The 22,951-nt window shown below is 42.3% G+C and overlaps 1 pseudogene across 1 annotated transcript in view; it reads right to left on the bottom strand.

Annotated features, from left to right (window-relative positions):
- Positions 1 to 1,176: 1,176 nt before the first annotated feature.
- The window catches only part of LOC144763840 (mitochondrial amidoxime-reducing component 1-like), a 234,068-nt pseudogene continuing 212,293 nt past the window's right edge, over positions 1,177 to 22,951 (bottom strand). The window contains exons 4-7 of the transcript XR_013596265.1: positions 14,621 to 14,761; positions 6,777 to 6,838; positions 6,244 to 6,315; positions 1,177 to 1,335 (exon numbers count right to left, since the gene is read on the bottom strand). The product of XR_013596265.1 is annotated as a mitochondrial amidoxime-reducing component 1-like (transcript). The remainder of the gene's footprint in view (positions 1,336 to 6,243; positions 6,316 to 6,776; positions 6,839 to 14,620; positions 14,762 to 22,951) is intronic.

Below are 22,951 nucleotides of genomic sequence, written 5' to 3'. Positions count from 1 at the left end.
GAGAGAGAGAGAGAAAGAGAGAGATATATATAGACATAGATATAAGAAGGCCAATAAATATAAAAAGAAAAAAGCATATTTGATTATCACATTTAGAATTTAAAGCCAATCACATATCTAATTTAATTCTTCACAGTAATATACTATTGTATGTGTAATCTGGAACATTAGGCCCATGCATCAATTAATTTTTTTGAAGTTAAAAAAATATATAAAGTGTGCATATGATATCACAATGAGTAAATGAAATGATTATTCAACGTATTTGCAAAACAAAACTTCTATTTATATCAGAACAATAGTGGCTTAGATCATTGCAGATTCTTCGTAGGATCGAGCCTACGCACGTTTTGCATTACATTGTGAAAATAAGTAATTTCCATGAACGATAGTAATACATGTTGTACAGCACTCGGTCTGTCTAGTGTCCAAGGGGTTCCCAAATGGATGCAAAAATTATTTTGATGAATCCTTATAATTGACGATGAATGTTAAGTCGAAAGATGGTCATTCATGGTAGTTTGTGCATATACATGGACCAATGATGGCAAACTGATAATTCAGATAATAGCTGAATGACGGAGGGGCGTTTGCCGTGACGTCTGACGGCATTATAATATATATGTTGTTAGATACAGGAATGATATGCAAACATGCCAACATGTGACAGATCAGTATTGTGGTGTGAATTTATGCACAGACGTAACTCCCTTCCTTTCTTTCTGTACCCCTTATGTATACGCAATCTGCAAGCTCTTAATATGACATAATCCCCAATGTTGATGGCATTCTTTTTATTATTTTATGTTGCCACCGTCTTTAATTTGTTATTCCAATAAAGATTACTTGAACAAAGAAAATCTCTATTATATTTGCCCTGAAAAAGTCCTGAAATCTCTGTCATTAACATTCCATAGTATTAAACTGTCCTTTTCATTTTTTTTCTGGATACTTTCTAATACTTCTTTTAAAAAGAATATCTCCGAATTCTCACATTAACCTGTTTAACCTTTCAGAAAATATTTATTTTACTTTCTGGGAGCACCGCGACAGCTCAGATCGAGACTGATGCCTCTCCTTATTGGATAACAATATAGCTTATCTCAAACAGTTTTAGTCCTGTTCAAAGACATGCTATTCCCCCCTTTCATTCTAAACATAAGGAAATGGAAAATATTTATGGTGCATCAACATTTTAATTTGTTTTATTAGGAGACAATCTTGTACACGGGATCACCAACTTTAAGTCTTCCTATTTGTTCAATTCCGAAATACTGCCCAAAGAGAGGAGACTTTTGAAAGTGTTTTTTGTCTGATGTCTCACACAGACGGTAACTGAAATGAAAAAAGGTCATTGTTATTTGAAGAAAGCATTTATAAATCAGTGATATTAACATCAGGAATCTTACTAGCACAGATCAGCACAGAGGACAACATGAATCAACATACAGCATTAAGGTTACAAGCTGTTCCATCTCTGCAGGGACAGCGTTCAAGTTTTGGCTTTGCATTTGGTCACCCATTACCTAATGGAAGTTGTAGGGGTTTGATTCAACTGAATTAATTGGGCTGGCACATCTGATATCAATTATTTGTAATTGGAGAAAACTCAGTTCTAGAAACATTTAGAGTTTACACAGGATTACCACGCATGCATTTACAACTCGTCCTTAACAACACAAATGCCTTTAGAACATATGCATTTACCATGCATGCCTTCACAACGAAAATGTAAGTATTCGTTGTGAAGGCATGAGTGATCGTTTCTTCAGATAAATGTAACTATTAAATATAACTATAAGTATAACTAGAACTGCTGACTTTATATAGTTGTGTGTGGGTAAAACTTAAACCCAACTATAATGTCTCTGTAACCTTTGTTTTTTTTCAGGGAATTTCTCTGTTTTTTTAACATAAAGTCATATATAATTAGTGTACGTTAATACAACCGCACCGCACAAGGCCCACAACCCCCCCGCATGCATTCAAACCATTTTGCGCTCATCGCAGAAGGGGTATGGTGTGTGAGGGTTTCTTCAACATTTCGCTGCGGATCCGCATGTACCCGTGAGTACCCATGAATCCGTGTCCCTAGATATTTAGATTTTATTTCCTTTAATACCTTCGAAACTACTGAACCGATTTACACCGAATTTCAAAAAGGGCTGTTTTTTAGACCAACATCTACCTTTCTGCCAAATTTGGTATAATTCCGTTCAGTGGTTCAGACTGTAGCCATGTCTAAAATTTGCAAATCCCCATAGACATTGTATGGGTAAAAATCCATTTGGGATCCTTTCTTTTTCTCAGCCCCCGCTTGACGAATATCCCTAAAACTTTCCACACTCCAGTTGTAGTGAGTGGCAACCCTTTTGAAAATTTTGTGAGTATTCGTCAAACAGCGCCAAAGTTATTGGCAAAACAAAATACGCTTTGTGTATGGGAAAGGTTGGTCCTAACTATAACTATGTCAACCCCAACTCCTAAACCCTACCAACCCAAAACTCTAAAAATACTCTTGCCACCAAAATACCCCTCCCCACCCTAAAAATACCCTTACCCATGCTAAACCCTAAAAAGACCCTTTCCTCCCAAATACCCCTACCCACCCTAAACCTTAAAAATATCCTAGCCACCCAAATACCCCAACCCACCCTAGAAAATACCTTTGCCACCTTGATACCCCTACCCACCCTAAATTCCAAAAATACTCCCTACCTCAGCTAGACCATAAAAATACCCTTGCCACCCAAAATACTGTTACCCACCCTGAACCCTAAAAATTCCCTAGCCACCCAATACCCTCACTCACCCCTAACCCCTAAAAAAGCCCTTACCTGAAAATACATATATGCACCTGCAAAATACTTACATTTTCTTTGTAAAGGAATGCATGGTTAAGGCATATCCTGTGGCCAACATCCCCCCCACACATGACTGAAGGTCCCACGCAGCTTGGGGTTGGCTGGCTGTGGGGGGTGGCTATTGGCTTTGTGCTTAGTCCCATCTGCGCATGGCCAAAGCCCTTGCGCAGTGTGGGGTGGGCTGCCTATGGGGGTTGGCTGCAGGCCAGGTCCTGTGGCCAACACCCTGCCTCACACGAACAAAGGCCCTGTGCAGCGTAGGGATGGTTGCCTCTGGTGGGGCTGGCCGCAGGGCCTGGCTACAGACCAGGCCCTGCGGCCAACCCCACACCACACACAACCAAAACCCCTGTGCAGAGGGGGTTGACTGCCTGGGGTGGGTTGGCAGCAGGCCCTGCATCCAAACCCCCACCATGCACAACCAAAAGCCCTGCACAGCGTGGGGTTGGCTGCCTTTGGAGGGGGGTTTTGCCAAGCCCTGTGGCCAACCCCCAAAATGCCTGGTCGAAGGCCATGCACACCATGGAGTTGGCTGCATGAGGGGAATTGGCCACAGGGCCCGGTCGAAGTCCAGGCACTATGACCACCACAGTGCAGCGCACAACTGAAGGACCTGCATAGCGTGGGGTTGGATGCCTTTGGGGGAGTTGGCTGGCCAGGTCCTGCAGCGAAGCCCCCGCTGTGCACATTCTTTGGGTGGAGGGTTGTACTTACATATGATCATAAATTATTACTTTATGTTTAAAAAAATCTAGAAATGTACTGAAAATACCAAAGATTATAGTAACAATATAGGTAGGTGAAATGTTCAATAACAACATAACGTTTAAACTCTAAAAAACACAGAAATTGACCACTCATACTTCTATCAAGCCACTTTGAGTAGTGCTTTAAGGTAACCATGAGTTGGACTCGTACTTCGTCGTCTTTTAGTGTTCCTTAAAGAGCTGCGTCTTCATCTATTCCCTAATTAGCACGTTGATGGGTAAAACTGTATCGAGTGCTTTTGCAACACAGGATAATGCCTCAGATAGGAAACTTGTTTTAAAGGTAAGCTAGGTCTGCTGAAGGCTTCTTTATGATAGAAGTGATGAAGGCACATTTGAGGCCTTGATCTGGTAGCCAGGTATTAAAGTGAGACCCAGACAAACCCCCCTTTGCAATACAATCACAGATGGATATCAAGGGAGGTCAGGATCATCTGGCAAAGAAGCAGTTATAGAGATGCTCTCTCTTAGAACTTTTGTTAGAGAGAATAGCTGGGAGGTTGTCATACAGCTCATTTGTGGGAATCAGGATGCTTGTTGCTAGCTTAGCGGTTACCATCTCGTCAAAGATATGAAAAAGTACTTTGGCTGAATTATCTGACTCAATATTGAGGCAGGGCAGTGCAAACGGATTTCTAGCCCGTGCAGTGCAAGGGATATGGTGAGGTAAAGTTGGTACATTCCAGAGTCTTTTTGTCTTTCAGTGCTAGGCCCTAAATTTGAATTGCTGAAGATTAACTGTGAACCGTCTATTGGTCTCCATGGGTTTACACCTGAGGATGAACAAGTGGCAAAAGTATGAGTTCAGAACTGGTGAAAAAAGTAGGTCACGGTAATGTCTTCCTAAGTGATTTGGGGCATTATCCTGACAACAAGCACAAGACAAAGCATGTGACATGACTGCAAGGCCATGTAGCACACCTTCTAACCTTGGAAACATTCTAGTGTTGTCAGGTGTGCCATGGTGAGGGTTGCTACTTTTGATGCTAGTGAAATGTAGAGTACTTTTGTTTCTACTTAACACTTTTTACCACTATCTTGAGGTTTACTACCAATCTTAATGGGATTTACCAGTACCCAATTCAGGGGGACTTATTGTAGTCACTCTAGTAGAATGAAAGTCTGTTGGCAGGAACACGTCAAACCAGTTAACTCCTAACTAAATACAAACCTCAGAGTAATCCAATCAGTTATAGCTGCTGTGTCTACTGGTAAACTATGACCTAGATTGCTAAGGCACCTTGCGCAGAGATTATCTGTGTGTACCACCACCTCTTGGATTAACATCTCTGAGTCAATTTAGTTTGTTCGTGTACGTGTTAAAAAGATCTGGGTGTAATTTGCAGCTCACAGGTTTCCCTAATTCTAAAAAAAAATCTGCAGGTAGTCCAAAACGCGGCGGCGAGGCTCCTGCTGGGTTTTTCGTCCAGGCAGAGTGTGCGGGGTCATCTCCGGCACCTTCACTGGCTCCCAGTAGAGGCTCGCCTGAAATTCAAAATGCTGGCCGTTGTCCAACAGGCCTTGTATGGTCAGGGCCCTCTCTATCTTCAGAAGCGCTTTGCTTTCTATATTCCATCTAGGCATTTGCGGTCATCGGACCAACTCCTCATACAGAATCCGCGGTTTCTGCGTCACGGGCTGGGGGGTTGCTCTTTCACTCGCAAAGCTGGCCTTGCCTGGAATGAGCTTCCCCTTGCGCTTAGGAGGGTTTCGGACCCGTTAGTCTTTAAGAAGAAATTGAAAACACTTTTGTTCTGAGCCCTTTCCTGTGATGCTTTCTTCTTAAAGCGGGCGGTAGGGGATTCAGTGCAGCAGCGCCGGGACACTTTGAGTAGCCGTGCGCTTTAGAAATACAGTATAACATAACATAACACCTTGCCTGGTTAATATGCCTGCTGAAAAGCACTGTGTATGTAACCTCCAGATCCCATCTTCAAATCCTACCAGCTCTGAAGGGGCAGTCAAACTGCAAAGGCAGGAGCAAATGATAGGAAAGGAAGCGAGTATGATTGAGGGACTCAAAGGCAGCACTGACAGGACAATGCCATATTGAGGCTAGGAGGCTCTGGATGTGTTAATGATTTTTTCTTTTTTAAAGGGAGGCATCATAATCAATGTTACTGTTATAAACATTGCCTGCAGCAGGCACACATGCATGGGGTCTCCCATATTTCCCGGATCGCTTGTGGACCATGTCTTAAAAAGTTCAAAATAGCATCGATTTGTAAATGTTGGTCACTTTTCTTTTGGTGCTTTGGCCTATTTTCTGTCCCAGACTTACCCTTTTGGGGATGCTAAGCCGGTGAGCAGTCTTGCTATAAAGAGTTCTGGTAGGTTTACAACGAAGAAGTTACCTTAAATCCTCATCTGCCTGGTGCATTTTAAACTGCACTCTTTGGGCATCTTGAAACCGGTGCAAACATCTCAGTAGAAAGGATACAGGCTGTGTGCAATAGGAGCCTGGCAGCTGCCAGGCTGTCCCTGTAGTGTACACCCAGACTAATTGTCAACAGCAATGATGTCACAACAGGCGCCCGAAATGTCTATTATTGTTGTGGTCTCATACAATAATGGTCATTGTATTATGATACATGAACAAAACTGGTACATACCTTCTGAGTGTATCCAGTGGTTCCTTGTGGGTAATGATCCCAGTGTCTGGGTCTACAGTGGTGAGAATGCATCTATGGAAATGAAAAACACAACATTCCTCTTTAAACATAAACTCGCTCAAATAAATGGAAAACTGTACCAAAAGTGTACTGTTAGAGCCAGTTTGTTAATGATTACTACCATGAGTATCTGTTTTTTGTTTAACCAACATGTGAATTTGTGCATAAAACAAAATAAAAATGTAGGGACCTACTCACCAAGGCATTTTGGAATACATAAAGTCAGACTACTAAAGCACTTTTTCACATATTCTTGCTTTCCTTTGTGAATTAGCCAAAATAGCTAACATGGAAATAAAATGGGAATATTATTATATTATTAATACAAATAAAATAACTGCACCTTCTTTGGACTTTGACTAGGAGCGAGTTGCAAGTTTTGGACAGACTCACAAAGGCATGTTATACTGTTTTTTTGTTACTTCCCATACTTCTAAAAGCTTTTGTGAATCTGCCTGAAAGTGTTTTCTTACCTGGGGCAAGCCATCACTCTCTTCAGTTCCGCCCTGCCAATAATGAGTTCATCCCATGAATCCTAGTGGAGACATCAAGAAAAGAAATGATCATGTGGCAGGCTTTCTCACACATTCCCCAACATTTCTAGCCTCGGTAATTAGGCGTTTACCAGACAGGTGCTTATCTCTTTAAAAAGAAAAATAGATGATCTTGCCTGCCAGAGTGTCGATTGCATGTCTCACAATTTGTTTTCTCACACTTGCACGAGACAGGATTTTTAGGTCTCGCCTGAGCCAGCGGATGCGCTGCTCTGGCGAGACATTTAGTGAGTGGGCTTTAAAAAGCCGACCACAGCTTTTGGTGTGGCCTAGAGCGTGCGGTTCCGCGAACAGTTACGAGCAGAGGCGCATCTGGCTTTCTTCTCTCGTCATGGCTCATTCACTCTGGTCGGGCTCCCTTACAGTGCGCAATCACTTTCACGGCCGCGCGGCCAATGCTCTTTGAACTGTCCATTTTGGGTGCTTGCTTATTTTAAATGCTTCAGCGCTAACCCTCGTTGCTGAATGCTTTTTCCAAACTTCACGTGTGAAATGCGCTATCCCCCGATGCGGTCTGAGAATGGGTGCTTGCTTATTTCAAATGCTTCTGTGTTAACCCTCGATCCCTTGATGAGGTGTGAAAATGCTTTTTCAATTTTTTAAAACAATTACATTTAATTTGAGTTCTCCCGATGCAGTGTACAAATACTGCTCTTTGAACTTTCCATTTTGGGTGCTTGCTTATTTTAAATGCTTCGGCGCTAACCCTCGTTGCTGAATGCTTTATCTAAACTTCACATGTGAAATGCGCTATCCCCCGATGCGGTTTGAGAATGGGTGCTTGCTTATTTCAAATGCTTCTGTGTTAACCCTCGATCCCTTGATGAGGTGTGAAAATGCGTTTTCGTTTTTTTAAAACAATTACATTTAATTCGAGTTCTCCAGATGCAGTGTGCAAATACTGAACAATAAACACGTCAGAAAAGCGGTTTGTAAATGCGTTTGCACTAACTCCCGATGTAGTCTTAAAATCCTTTGTGACACTGCCTAACTATTGTAAACATTCTACTTTTGGCATGGAGAAAGGCAAACTGAATAATGTCATTGGCAGAAACGGCCTATTAGTGCTTAATGTTTTTTTAAAATATTGCAGTGAATCATATTTTGCAGTTTTAAGGTGCACTTTTATTTACTTCTTCTAACAAACAGCATGACATTGCTTAGAAATGTTTAGTGTTGATTACACAACTGTAGGCAGCTCCCAGGCTCCGCTTGGAACTGAGAGAAATTTGCATTAAATGTTGTGCTTTCACTCTTTCATTTTACGTTTCTTATTAGGCGTAGATGGAAAAGACCAGTCGTTGTGCTTTGTACGGAGCTGCTGCGAACGGGGTGCTTTGCTGCTCCGTGTGTCTTTCGTTTTTTTACAGGCCATTTACATTTGTAAGAACCATTTTAAGGAATAAAAACTCTGTTTTAATTTGAAACAACTTTTCTTGTTTAATCACTTTTCTCCGACTAGTTTTTTACAGTGACACTTCCCCATCCCTGCCCTCCTTTGCACCACCCCAGCCGCCCTCCTTGGATTTCCTGCCTGTTTGCAGGTACCGCTCCCACCCATTTACAGCTCTCGAAAGCACTGTCTATTAAAGCATACTAAAGGTGGCCATGTAAATGTGAATCATATTTTGCAGTTTTAAGGGGCACTTTTATTTCCTTATAACAAACAGCATGACATCGCTTAGAAATGTTTAGTGTTGATTAAACAACTGTAGGCAGCTCCCAGGCTCCGCTTGGAATGGAGAGAAATTTGCATTAAATGTTGTGCTTTCACTCTTTCATTTTACATTTCTTATTAGGCGTAGATGGAAAAGACCAGCCGTTGCGCTTTGTAGGGAGCTGCTGCGAACGGGGTGCTTTGCTGCTCCGTGTGTCTTTCGTTTTTTTACAGACCATTTGCATTTGTAAGAACCTTTTTAAGGGATAAAAACTGAAATCAAAGAAGCCTCTGCAAAGCAAACAGGTCTCACCTTTAAAACAAATGAGTTAATGCTGAAGAGCATCAGCAACAAGCATTGGCATAGCCAATAGGTCTCGCCTTTGGGACCTTATAAGTGTTTAGTCATGCAACAGTTGATGTTGTTGCACCAAGGATATTCTGCTGCATAACTAAATACTTATAAGGTCCCAAAAGCGAGACCTATTGGATAAGCCAATGCTTGTTTTCTTTGAGACATACCTCAGATCTGGAAAATATGGCACCAGAATATGGTAACCTACATGCGGTTATGTAAATACTATTTAGAGTATAATATTTCTGTTACATGACGTTTTCTTAATAATATTCTGACATACAACCTTCAGCTTTTACCTCATGCCTATAGGTGGCATATATGGTAAAATATAGTAAGGAACTATATTTACTTTTTTACAAAAAACAAATTGGCCATATATTAAAAAAAAAAAAATTGAGCTGTAAAGATGTTATGTGAAGTATATTTTAACACTAGTTTCTACCTACAAATAAGGACCTGATTATGAGTGGCCCAGTTGAAGATCCAACATTAATTAATGCACCAGATAAAACCAATATCCACGAAACAATGAATATTTCATAATAAAAGTAAGGCTTTCAAAGGTCAAGATTATGAGTGCCCCTGTGGTACAACCAATATTCATTGAACCATACAAAATCCGGCACACCAGGGTCCCGTATTTGTTGGCTATGATGCACATCTCAGAGAACAAGTCTTCAAAGTTGGGCATGTCATGTGGACTTTGGCAATTTGCACCCCAAAATCCACACGCCCCAGTATTTCTGGTCATTCTTCCTGAGGAAATATTGGTGGGTTTGACTTGCTGATATGTACCTGGGGAAAATTGCTGAGTCGCATAATTTAACTTTGCATTTCCCATAAATCCGACCTCTGAGCAAAGTGGGGATTGCACAGGTGTTAAATTTCCCAGCCTGTTTTTTTCAGTGTCAAAATGGGCACACCGTGAGGGTTGTGGTAAATAAAAATGAGGGATCTCAAGCCCTGGATGTTCAACCAATAGGAATAGGCAGCGTGATCCCGCAGCAAGACCCCACAGCACCTTGAGACCCTCACTGGTGAAGCAGCCACACTATACAAACCCTGATTGATTGACCCAGGGAAAATTGTGGTGGTGCAGATTTGATCAAACTTGGTAATTGCCAGCAGAGATAAACTCTTCATTACTCCTAATTGCAAGCTCTGCACAATAGGGGTTTGCTGGGGAGTTTGAATTTCCTGGCCCAGTTGCAATCAATACAGAAGTGTAGCAACAACACAAAACACACATGCACTGTCAGGGAAAAGGGTCACCCCCGACAACATGACCTAGTCACCCCTACATAATCAATAGGCAGGCGATAGTGTACACCAGAGTTGAAAACGACGCTTCAGCAATATGTTCTTAAAAGGATGCAACTTTATATTGAAGTTGGCTCAGCCAACTATATGCACAAAGTGAAGTAAACTAAACTGCATGTTTCCCAAGAACTCACCTGACTCCACTGCTGAAAAGATGGCTGCTAGTTCCATAAACATACCTGGGCTTTATGACCATGGGATCGCTGCTCCTCAGCCTGGGTGTTTCACTGACAACCAGCCACTGAACATCTGGCAGCACAACCAAGCGAACACATTACATCAGCCATTTGTACCTAAACCCAAGTTAAACCACAAAGGATTGTCCTTAATGGAATTCTGTATGCTGAACCGAATACACTGCTTGCCTGTACACCTTGCGGCCACTCTTCTCCACTAGCCCTGTCATGCACCCAGCTCAGGAAGCACTGCACAGAAGTGCATAAAGATTTCTGTATTTTGCCATCCGCTATATTGTCAGTACGAAAATGGCTTCAGGCCTACCAGTGTAGCCTGACTGTAGCAGTTTCAAAACTTCAATTCAACCTGTTAAAACAACCCCTATTGACAGGTTGAAACCCACTTTTTAAATATTAATTAAGCACCCATATGTAGGCCATGCAGTACACAAGGCAAGGTGCATGGTATTTGAAATTAGGACATTTATCAAATGTAATGTTTACATGTCCATGGCAATAAAGATATGTAAGGTACTAATACAGGGTCTGCCTTAGTAACACAGGCCGATTGAGGAGGAGAGAGGCTGAATGAGTTCCTTCTGCTAACCCACAACAACATAAGGTACACAAGGAAATTGTACATGGATAGGTATAATAAATGGTTAGTAAACTAATGCAGCCATATATGTTAGATGGCTGACATTATTGCAGACACTTTAGATAAGTCTTAAGCCTATGAAAATATTTAGTCTTAGTCTTAGTCTTAAACCTATTTATACGTTTTTACCAATAGGTTAGGGGCATGTGATGACACATGATTGGACTCAATCTGACATTTGCTCTAATGTGCGTATATTCTGCTGAGTTGTTTACAATAATTGTAAGCATCCTAATACAGATGATTTGTAGCTAACTACTTCATAATAAATAATAATAAATAATCATAAAACTTCACAATATCAATCATTGTGTTAGTACTGATTTAGGTTTACAGTGGCGGGCTCCATTTGACCATCAAATAAGAGATTCTCTGACATGTGATGTTTGCCTAATTCCCAGCATTCTCGTTGAATAGAGCATAGATCGGTATAGGAGTGTGAGGCTTCTGCGGTGAGGGGGCAAGTTGTTTGTCCCTCCCTATGTAGATTGCACAAGCCCTGTGAGACAGCTTAACTTGTATCTGTCTTTTGCACACAAAAAAGGCATCTTTAAAGCATTTAAATGAGCACTGGCAAAGCCAACGTCTTCTTTAATGTTTAAACGCATGCACAACCATTGTGTTCATATGTCAGTTTGAAACTGGTTGATTCCCCTGTGAGGTGGTAGGTAGGCTATTCATAGAAAATCCACAAATCACAATTCTAAAATATTGTAGGCAATGCCTGCTTTCTAAGTGTCGCCCTATGGAATGTCACCAGCTTAATGACTTTTTCACACTGACCTACAAAAATATAGAAGAGTACTGAGTAGCAGTAAATTATCAAGTAAGTGTATGAATAAAGTATATACAGTAAGTATATATATATATATATATATATATATATATATATATATATATATATATATATATATATGTATATATATATATATATATATATATCAGATGTGAGCTTTTGTGCAGTTTGTATGCATTGGAAGTCTTGAAGAGTGCTGTTGAGATGCCTTATGAATGTTAAACAGCAGTGATTGTGGGCAAGTTCTAGAATCAGGCAGCTGTGGTTTCCTTGGGCTTTAGCTGACCTTGGTGGATTAGTTGTGGGTCGTCATGCTGCTATGGATGGGGTGGTGGTCTGACCAGATTCAGGAAAAGGCCTTTTGGGAAGTCTATGTATGGAATGTTATTGTCCACTTATGTGTCGTTAGAGTGACTTCTTTATGATATTGTTTGGCTTACCCCCAGTTCTGCTAACATTATTGAAGAGGTTGCATGAAGCAAATTTTGCCAGGATCCAGTGGGGAGGGCAGGGAAAGGTCACCTCTGACTTCCCTGTGCAGCGAGGGGTTCGCCAGGGCTGCTCAATGGCACCTACGCTTTTTACGCTATATATTAATGGGGTTGTCGCATGCATGCTATCTGCAAACATTGATGCCCCTATCTTGGCTGGCATTAAGACACAAATTTTAATGTTTGCAGACGACACGCTGATTCTATCAAAGACCCCGAGTGGTCTACAGCATGCCCTGTCCATTTTTGACAAATTTTGTGTGGACCACGGTTTGGAAGTTAATATAGCTAAAAGCAAGCTTATGGCTTTTAATCCCCATCATAGCTTTAAAGGCAAGATGACCTTGAATGGCCGTCCACTAGAGGTGGTCAACGCTTTTACATATCTAGGGATTCTTGTGGCAAAGGACAGTAGATGGTCACAACACATAGATATGGCAGTATTAAGGCATAGGCAACTTGCAGGAGATCTTAATCTGGAGCACAAAAGGTCCCTAAGTAAACCAATAAAACCCGTACTTCAGGTGTACGAGGCTAAGGCCCTTAGCTCAGCGCTGTATGGGGCTGAGTTGTGGGGGTACGAGAAACTGAATCCTCTGACGACTTCCGAAAATAAGTTTTTCCGAAGCATCACTGGACTTCCCGTGAGTGCTCCCTTGCTCCCTTTGAGGTATGACCTGGGAAGGAAGTCTATTCAGGATCTAGCAAGGCTTCGCCCTGTCCTATACTGGCGGAGGATCTGGACTACTTCGGAGCTCCTCCATTATGGGGTAGGCTTTCTGGACATTATTAAATCTGATGTCTTCCATAAAGTAAGGTGGCCGAACGAACTTAGAGACACCTTGGTTGCACTAGGCCTGAAAATCCTATGGGAAAACCTGGCGATTGCTGAATTTCCATCCAAAACAACTATCAAGGAAATCTACTGGGATAAGGTGGCACTTCGAGATTGGAATGATGTTGACTCTACTTCTATGGCTGGAAGATTCTTAGAGGCAAAACTCATTCCATGCTTAGAGCACTATTGGGATGTAATTAACAAACCAGGGGACAGGAAGCTTTTTTTCCAACTTAGAGTTGGTTCCCTTCCCCTTAGGTCTCTGACTGGTAGGTGGGGCAATCGAGCCAGTAGTAATTGCCCCGCATGTAGCGATCACAAAGAGACTATTGGCCACTTTCTATTTGCTTGCCCGGCATATGATTTGCCAAGGCGAGCCTGGCTAATTCCATTATGTAAATCTTTTGGCACTACCAGCAGCACTGTAGCCCTAAGAATAATATGCACAAGCACTTTACCATTGATCTTTGTAGCTACTGCCAAATATTTAGGTTGGGCATGGGTGGTTAGAGTTAAGGTTTTAGATACTGAATGATGACTGCCTCTGTCTGCAAAAAAATGTTTTAGATTTGTTAGTCAATGCATTAAACGAGTGCTCGTAATTTACACGTCACATGTAAATAGCAATTGAGATGTATTTTACTTCTTTGGATTGTATTTTAACCTGTATTTTAAATCATATTTTATTCTTATATTTTTATATTTTTAGATCTGTATTCTTAAATGTTTGCAAATCTCAACACTTTTATGAGTGAACCTCGAATAAAGCTAAATGACTTGACTTGATATTGTTTGTAGGGATCATTAGGAAGATTTAAATTTCTATGATAGGTGTTGTGTAGTCAGGTTTATGTATAAGGTGATGCATGAGGACTAGTAACGTGTGGCACAATTTTCATAAAGGTCCCAGAAGGGCTTGTAAGTGGTTCAAGTTGTATGTTGGTGTTGCGTATCAAGGTGACTCTATCTCCAGTGTGTAGTTTCTGGGTGCCAGGAGATTGGTTAGCGAATGGTATAAGTACATCAAAGACAAGATGAGTTTGTGGGGTGTCTCTGACATGGTGAGGATAACTAGAAACATAACAGATCAAACACAAAATAACAGACACATTGAAGGGTTACAATACATTATAAAACATTCATTGATTTCAGCACTCACACATTTCAAGTTAAGTACTTGCTGGGAGAAAATTAACGAAGGGAAAACTGTGGGGACTAAAGTCATCATGTAGCAGCAATTAGATATACATATATGCTGGGTTGTGTACTCTCCCAGGTGTCTACTTTGTACGTAAGTTGAAGGCCAACAGTTCTTCTATGCTCAGAAGAGCTCTGGAGACAAAAGGTTTATCAAATGTTTGCCATTATGTCTCTATGGGGACATGACTTGATACATTAGGGCTGTAGTGCAGATAACAACATGCAGAATGCCAACTATGTTCTACTGTCCCAATAAAAGGTGTATGCACCTCCTGGTATGCGCTGCAGCCAGAGACGACAATACATGGTCTGAAATTTTGCATCTTCACTTTCTTGTCTAGCCTGGTGTTCAGATTCTCCACCGAAGCTTCAGAAAGGAGCATGATGGGTGCAATGTCGGAATAAGCCGTCTTGAGGTGGAAGTCCAGACATGTAAAGGAAATCACAACATTATTTTATATGGCATGATGAAATCACGAGCATTTATCCAAATTCTGACACAATATTTACCAAAAAATTGACCACAGATTCCAAGCTGTAAATCCTAGGAGGTGCGGCCCTGCATCTATCCATCAAGAAGGTTTAAATCGGTACATCTCCTTAACATACTTACAATCATTCAAAAAGGAATCCAGCATTTTGGTAACTTTCATGGTGTTCATTCTCCATAGCCTGACTCTGCTTTTACACAGTTACTGGATTGTAGGTATTCTGCATTCTTAGAGTGAAGTAATGAAGTCCCATCAATGTCGCTGTCATTTTATTTTAATTGTAAAAATCAAAAAGGACTAGCTATGTTTAGGGGAAGGAGACTCAATGAAGTACGTGTGCCGGCAAACCGATAGGTTTGTTCAAGAAGCCCTCACCCACCAACCTAGTTGGTGGCATGCTTCATCATCGGGCCCACCACAGTGACACCGAGTGTGTCCCGGGTGTGCTTCAACGCCAATTTACTGCGGAGCTGGTATATTTGCTGAGTGTGCAGTGTAGTGAGTGAAAAAGTGAAAGTTAAAAAGCTATACAGTGAGTCCCAGTACCCGAGGGTAAATGGATATACTTTAATTGCTGGGCCCCTGTTAGCTACTAAAAGGCAGACGGACGTATTGGAGTGTGAATTATGACCTCCTTCGTCCTGTGTGGTCTACATGTTTCAGCCAGGCCTTTTTTAATTTAAAACTGGGTTTCCTCAGGACCAAGTGAGTATGTGAAAAGTGCAATTAAATAAATTAACTAAATTATAGTGATTGTGTTATTTTGGCTATGTGTCGCACTCCCTAAGGTGCTATATGTGTGAGAGGGGGATTCCCTCTCGCTTTGCTATACATAACATATACAAGACATGGACAGACGTACAGGGTAGAGTCATATTAGTATGATATGATAAATTCCACATCATTTAGCCGACTTATAAGGTGGGTGATCGATTTATATATGGCTAGGGTGTGGTCATGTCTGTGACAAGACCTGCATGGGTTTTATCTTAAAACCGATTGTAGTGGTGAGCTAGAACAGCGGATATTAGCATGGTGAGGTACAGATAAGTAAGGTATATTATCCTCACACAGGCTATTTGCTGTACAAAGCTTCCTTGGGTCACCTGGCAGAGAAAGAGACCCTGAAAAAAAGGTAGTGAGAGTAATAGGTTACATCCGACCTGTAGGCAGAAAGGTATCAACAGCTTACCCCAGTGTAACCCACCCCACCACAGCTGCATCCCAGCCTACATATAGGCACCACCGCACACAGCTTGTTACTCTAATCTCTCTAAATCGGTAAATACATTTTTATGTATTTCTTTATGTACTTTGGAACGCCCCCACCACTCGCGCTAACACAGCGCTACCTTCTGAGCCGTTATTGCATGCAATAGACCTCCATTACTTCTCCGCACAAGCGCAGACTGAAAGGCACTTCTTGCCCTTCGATCCTCGTTATGCGCAGGCGCGAGAAACACTACACTTCTGGGCATGCGCCCCACGGCAATGACTAGTCGTCTTGCGCGACCGCAACCCTCCTTCTATTTATATACTTACCCAGGTGAAAACAATAGACGGGGCTACTTAAACTCGACCGGAGAGGCTCCTCTTCGCATTTCGGGTACCGCAGAAGGACGATAGGTCCAAGGAGGATCTAGACCGGCAATTCCGTGAGTAAAACCAGCGCACTACTGCAACAACTGGGGTAAGCTGTTGATACCTTTCTCCCTACAGGTCGGATGTAACCTATTACTCTCACTACCTTTTTTCAGGGTCTCTTTCTCTGCCAGGTGACCCAAGGAAGCTTTGTACAGCAAATAGCCTGTGTGAGGATAATGTACCTTACTTACCTGTACCTCGCCATGCTAATATCCGCTGTTCTAGCTCACCACTACAATCGGTTTTAAGATAAAACCCACGCAGGTCTTGTCACAGACATGACCACACCCTAGCCATATATAAATCGATCACCCACCTTATAAGTCGGCTAAATGATATGGAATTTATCATATCATACTAATATGACTCTACCCTGTACGTCTGTCCATGTCTTGTATATGTTATGTGTAGCAAAGCGAGAGGGAATCCCCCTCTCACACATATAGCACCTTAGGGAGTGCGACACATAGCCAAAATAACACAATCACTATAATTTAGTTAATTTATTTAATTGCACTTTTCACATACTCACTTGGTCCTGAGGAAAGCCAGTTTTAAATTAAAAAAGGCCTGGCTGAAACATGTAGACCACACAGGACGCAGGAGGTCATAATTCGCACTCCAATACGTCCGTCTGCCTTTTAGTAGCTAACAGGGGCCCAGCAATTAAAGTATATCCATTTACCCTCGGGTACTGGGACTCACTGTATAGCTTTTTAACTTTCACTTTTTCACTCACTACACTGCACACTCAGCAAATATACCAGCTCCGCAGTAAACTGGCGTTGAAGCACACCCGGGACACACTCAGTGTCACTGTGGTGGGCCAGATGATGAAGCATGCCACCAACTAGGTTGGTGGGTGAGGGCTTCTTGAACAAACCTATCGGTTTGCCGGCACGCGTACTTCATTGAGTCTCCATCCCCTAAACATAGCTAGTCCTTTTTGATTTTTACATATAATTCAGAGGATTCGGACTAGCTTACCTAGTCCTCACTCTCTCCTTTGATTTGGTGATTTTATTTTAATTATCAGAAATAACTTGCACTTGAAATGTCTCACTTTCTACAGACCACCCATGAAAACAGGGGATGATGGTGTTCTCTCCCATTCTTTCGACACCACTTAAGCCTGGTTAAGTAGAACGTAAAATTGGAACTGAACATAAGTGTGAAATACATTGCAAATGTGTGAGTACCCCCAAACACACAACTGTGTGGGTGTTCACCCCATGTTCCCTGAATTCTCCTCCCCACTCTCCTGTCTCTAAACTTAAATCTCCCCACTGGCTTCCAGTAGAAAAAAAAACTATCCTGTTTAAAGCCCTTCCATTGACCCCTCAAGAGTTTTTTTCCTTTGGGCCTAAATATCTCCTGGATAGATTTCATCATTATACGCCTGTCAGAACGTTGAGAGTGTCTGATCCTTTGTTTGCCCACTTTCCCAAGTTAACATGTACCAGGATGTGAGGCTGCTTTTTTCCCGTTTTGGCTACTAAGGCTTGTAATCATCCCCCTCTGTGAATGTGTTGTGCCAGCAACAAGATGTTGCTCAGAAAACTTCTTAAACTAGACTTTTTGCTATGGGTTAACTTTAGGATGCTTGCTGGTTGCCTTGATCTTTTTACAGCGCAGGGACACTCCACAGAGCTGCTACCGTTTTTTATAATTCAAGTCATTCATTCATAATGCCTACCTTCTACCACAAATGTATACATACCTGGCACAAAAGAAGTTTCATACTTTGTAAATCACATCAGTCATGCTCGCACTTTTTATGACTTTTTACACGCCAGTCAGGCTTCTGCATCTAAAACTATTTCTTAACTCCTTGTCCACTTCAGGCCATTACTTTATGAAGAGAGCACTTCTCCTGAGCAATAATCACAATTGCCCTCCCCAAAAAGAGACTCTCTCTGTTGAAAGGGTTTATTCCCCCTCCCCAACTTCCTATCAGGCAGTGAATGAACAAAGCATTTGCAGACTGAAAGGGCGTCACATAACTGTTCTGAATATATGTAGACTTGAAATGTTTTAAGGGGTAATTTATGTTTCAAAATTATTGTATTAGTAACTTGCGTACTCCAGTGGCCACCTATCAAACAATTAGAGTTAGGTCAGTTCCTGTAAAGTTTTTGACCTGGAAAGGAATTTTCTTCGAAGCAATTAATTATGCTAGAGGCTGGGAGACTTGGGGCCCTTGATGATTTAAATGGAAGATTCTGATTTATTTGGAGAGGGTGTCTTCTTTTAGGAAGGTCCATTGATTTGTCAATTTTGGTTCAGCCAGTAGAAGTACAAAGATGTCTGTCCGTTTCTTCATCAGATGGGTTAGTTCAGTGATTGGGTCAACTTATGGTGAGTACGTTTTGCCTTGCTCAGAAAAGGTTAAAGAAAAACGGATTGTTGTATCGTGTGATGATGTGCAGTAGGACCCTTGTTGTCCTCAGTGGACTCCTTATAAAGTTACTCAATCAGTTGGGGGATATCTGGGTGTGGCTGAGTGTGGTCAATAAAGTTTATGATGCCGTACATTCAGTTAACCGTGCCAAAGAACAAAGACATGTTACAGAACTCCACATGTGGTGTGGTCACTTGCATGCTGCTGGGCTGGGGAGGACGCGACAACTGGTGATGAGGATGGGATACGTGCCCCAAAGGAAAAAGACTGCACTCCTTGAGGGTTTGCCGAGGTCCGTCAAAAAGCTTGAGCGTGCCACATGTGCCCCAAGAAGCAGTCTACGGTTGGCATAAGTGGAGTCAAAGCTTCACTCCAGCTCTTGCAAGGCCCTCAAAAAATTTGAAGGCCCTACAAAGTAGCACAGTCAGAAAGCCTGCTAAAAGCCTAAATGTAAGGTCGAAAGAAGAGATGCTGTGTGTTAGACTTGGCATCATTGGCGTGGGTTTCCCCTGTATTTTCGTCATTGCCTCCTGTTATTTTGCTGTGTGTTGGACTTCGTTTTTGCTGGTCTAGATGCTTTGGGCACTTTGCCACCTCAGTTCAGTGCCAAAGTGCAAGTGCTCCCTGTAAATTGTTGTTATGGATTGATGATATCATGATTGGCATACTTGATTTACTAGTTAGTCCCTAGTACAATGCCCTGTGTGTGTCCAGGGCCTGTAAATCAAATGCTGCTAGTGGGCCTGCAGCACTGATTGTGACACCCAAATAAGCAGCCTGTAAAGGTAACTCAGACCTGCCACTGCAGTGTCTGTGCGCAGTTTTGTACTGTCATGTCTACCTGGCAAGTGCACCCAGTTGCCCGGCACCAACCTTCTCTTTTCTTACATGTGAGCCACCTTTAAGGTAGGCCCAAGGTACCCCTTTGGGCAGGTTGCATTGTATGTGAAAGGTAGGACATGCCCTCATGTGTGTGGCATGTCCTGATACTGCCAATGTCGTTTTTCACTATTGAAAGGCTATCTGTCCCATAGGATAGAAGGGGAGTTAATTTATAACATCTTACACATATAACTTCCCACTGGGACAAGATAGGAAGATTAAGTTTAGTATGCCTTAACTCAGAATATAAAGGTGCATTTTTTTATGAGGATGATTTTTACATTTTGTGTTTGAAAATACCACTTTTAGAAAGTAGTTGTTTTCTTGCTTAGCAATCCTGTGTACCTCTGCTAGGTTTGTGTATTAACTGTTTGGCTTTGGAGTGACAGAGGCTGGGGATGTGCATTCTGTTCAGACGGACACTGGGGGGGGAGGGCGGTTGAGGTACGTCCTGCCTTCCAGGGTGAGTCAGGGCTGGGCTGAATAGACCTGGGCTGCATTCAGAGTTGGGGGAGGAGATTTAGTTCACACCTGAATGGGCCTGGTCTGCCTTGGACAATGCTGTCTCCACCTCCTGCCAGGAAGCTGCACCAGAGAGGACATAACTGGTTTTGGCTGGGCAAAGAGCTTCTCTGCCATTAGAGAGAAAAGGATTTGAGGTATAAAGAGTGGGGCCAGACCCCTGAACTTTAGATTACTTCTGGAATTCAAGAGAAACCTTTGCCAAGGAGTAGAGCTGGAGAAAATAAGGAGAAGTACTGCCTCTTTGCTGTGTGCTGTCTGGTGTTGGCCTACAGTGGCTGTTTCTGCCAAGGAAAGGACAAGGATTTTGCTTTGTACAGTGTCCTCTGCTTGAGGAAGATCTCCAAGGGCCTACAGTAGAGCTTACCTCCTGTTTTTCAAGTCTCAGGGATACAAATACTTCACCCCCAGCTCCCCTTAACTCCCCTGCTGAGAGTTCTGACCTGCCAAGAGGTACCTGCTGCCTCTGGCAGTTGTTCCTGCTGTTGGGAGTTGGAAAAGTAAAGCAACGAGGAGAAGCGCAACGCATTCGTACCTGCCCAAGGTTCAAAAACATCACTGCACGCTGCATCAAGTACGTCAATCTACGAAGGCTGAAATCACCGCACCAATTCCGACGTAGGCCCTGCTGTGTGGCTGCAAGAACCAATGCATAGTGGGACTGCAGCTGAAGAAATCAACGTATGAACGGTGCTGCGATATCGAAAACCGACGCATCCCCAATCCTCACACATTGCGCCAAGTCTACAAGGACACCTGGGCTGCAGTAAGAAACCGAGGCCTCACCTCCCCATTAGTAAGGAACCGACGCATCACCTTCTCTACGCATAGGAATCCGACGTATCACCTTCACTGCGGCTGTTCTTGCTTTTGATTTTGACGCCTCCAAGGTATTTTGCGTTGAAAGTGTTGCATCTATAGTTTGCTGTGGAAGAACTGTTTCTACCTTTTGAAAGTCATATTTTTATTACTGTATTGTGGATTTTTGTCGTTTTTGTCTTGGTTAGTTTAGATAAAGATTACTTATTTTTCTAAACTGGTGTGGTGTCCGTTTGTTGTGTTTTCACTGTATGTGTGCACAAGTGCTTTACACACTGCCTGTCTGCTCGTGCAAGCCACCAAGGGGGTGAGCAGAGGTTATTTTTGAAGTGTATCCTCCTTACCCTGACTAGGGAGAAGGGTCCCTACTTGGACAACAGTACAAACCATTGCCAACTAGAGACTCCCATTTCTATCACTGCGCCACAGCGAAACACAGCCATTGTCCATACAAAGCAGAAGTGCTAAAGGCAACAACAACCAGGTACGATGCACAAAGTTGAGAACGGTGACGAACATGTGCATGACACAAAACCATTAAGTGCAGTTAAGAAAGAAGATGGGGCCATACAACTTGGTCAGCTTGGTTGTGGTTTCATGAACTAGGGAAACTCAAGACCATTTAAGTGTAACTTCACATTAATAAGGGCATTTGTCCTGTTGCTCAGCAACACCGTCAGATTTTTTTTCATTTTCAGGAAGCCGTTGAAAAAGAACTAGAAACATTAATAAAGCATAACATCATCAAGTGCTCTACTGGTCCGACAACATGGGATTCATCTATAGAGGTGGTGCCAAAAAAAGACAGTGGTGGTGCATTTGTGTTGATATGCGCCAGGCCAACAAAGCAATCTAGAGAGAAAGGCATCCAGGTCCACACATAGCCGACATGATTCCACAGCTGAATGGTGCCACGGTCTTTTCTTGTCTTGATTTGAACAGAGGACACAAATTAACTCCAGCTGGGAGAGAATTTTAGGTACATTACTATTTTTTTCAACTCATGTTGGTTTGTCCAGATACAAAAGACTCAGCTTTGGTGTGTTGTCGGCTGCCGAAATCTTTCAGGGTATAATTTCCCAAATAATTCAACCTGTCACACATACTTTTAACCCCAGTGATGAAATACTAGTGTTCAGGGTGACACAAAAGGAGCATAACAAAGCTCTTACACAATATACTGTCTGATGCTGATCTCACTTTAAATGCAGAAAAGCTTGAGTTCCACAAAAACAAACTCAAATTCTTTGAGCATATTTTCTCTGAAGGCGGAATGACTCCTGACCCTGAAAAAGTACAAGCATTGACATCCACTTGTCCCCCACAAGATGTAAGGTGTGATCAGCTATGGCTCCAGATACATTCATGACTTTGCCACTATGAGCGCCACATTAAGAGAGCTGACAAAGAAGAATACTTCCAGTGGTACTCTGAATGTGATAGAAGTTTCAAGAAAATCAAATAGGCAATTGAACATGCAACTGAAATGGCTAATTTTGGTCCAAAGGTACATAGAGAGATTATACTAGACACAAGCCTGGTGGGGTTGAGCATGATCCTTGCTCAACACAATGGACATCCAGATGCTCAGAGACACATTGTGGCCTATGCTAGCAAAAGTCTGTCTCAGACTGAACGTGCCTATTCTTAGCCAGAAAAAGAGAGCCTGGCTGTAGTGTGGGCTTGTGAAAATTTTCATGTGTTTATGTATAGAAAGCATTACACCCTTGTCACTGACCACCAGGCATTGCTCACCATTTTCAGAAATCCTAAAGTCAAGATGCTTCTTCGCATCGAGAGGTGCGGGTTGTGATTTCAAGAATATGGTTACTCTATTGGGC

The sequence above is a fragment of the Lissotriton helveticus genome, chromosome 6 (genome assembly GCF_964261635.1).
Source record: "Lissotriton helveticus chromosome 6, aLisHel1.1, whole genome shotgun sequence".
Taxonomy (NCBI): domain Eukaryota; kingdom Metazoa; phylum Chordata; class Amphibia; order Caudata; family Salamandridae; genus Lissotriton; species Lissotriton helveticus.
Note: the sequence above shows the minus strand (reverse complement) of the source record. Positions and strands in the feature narration are given on the sequence as shown.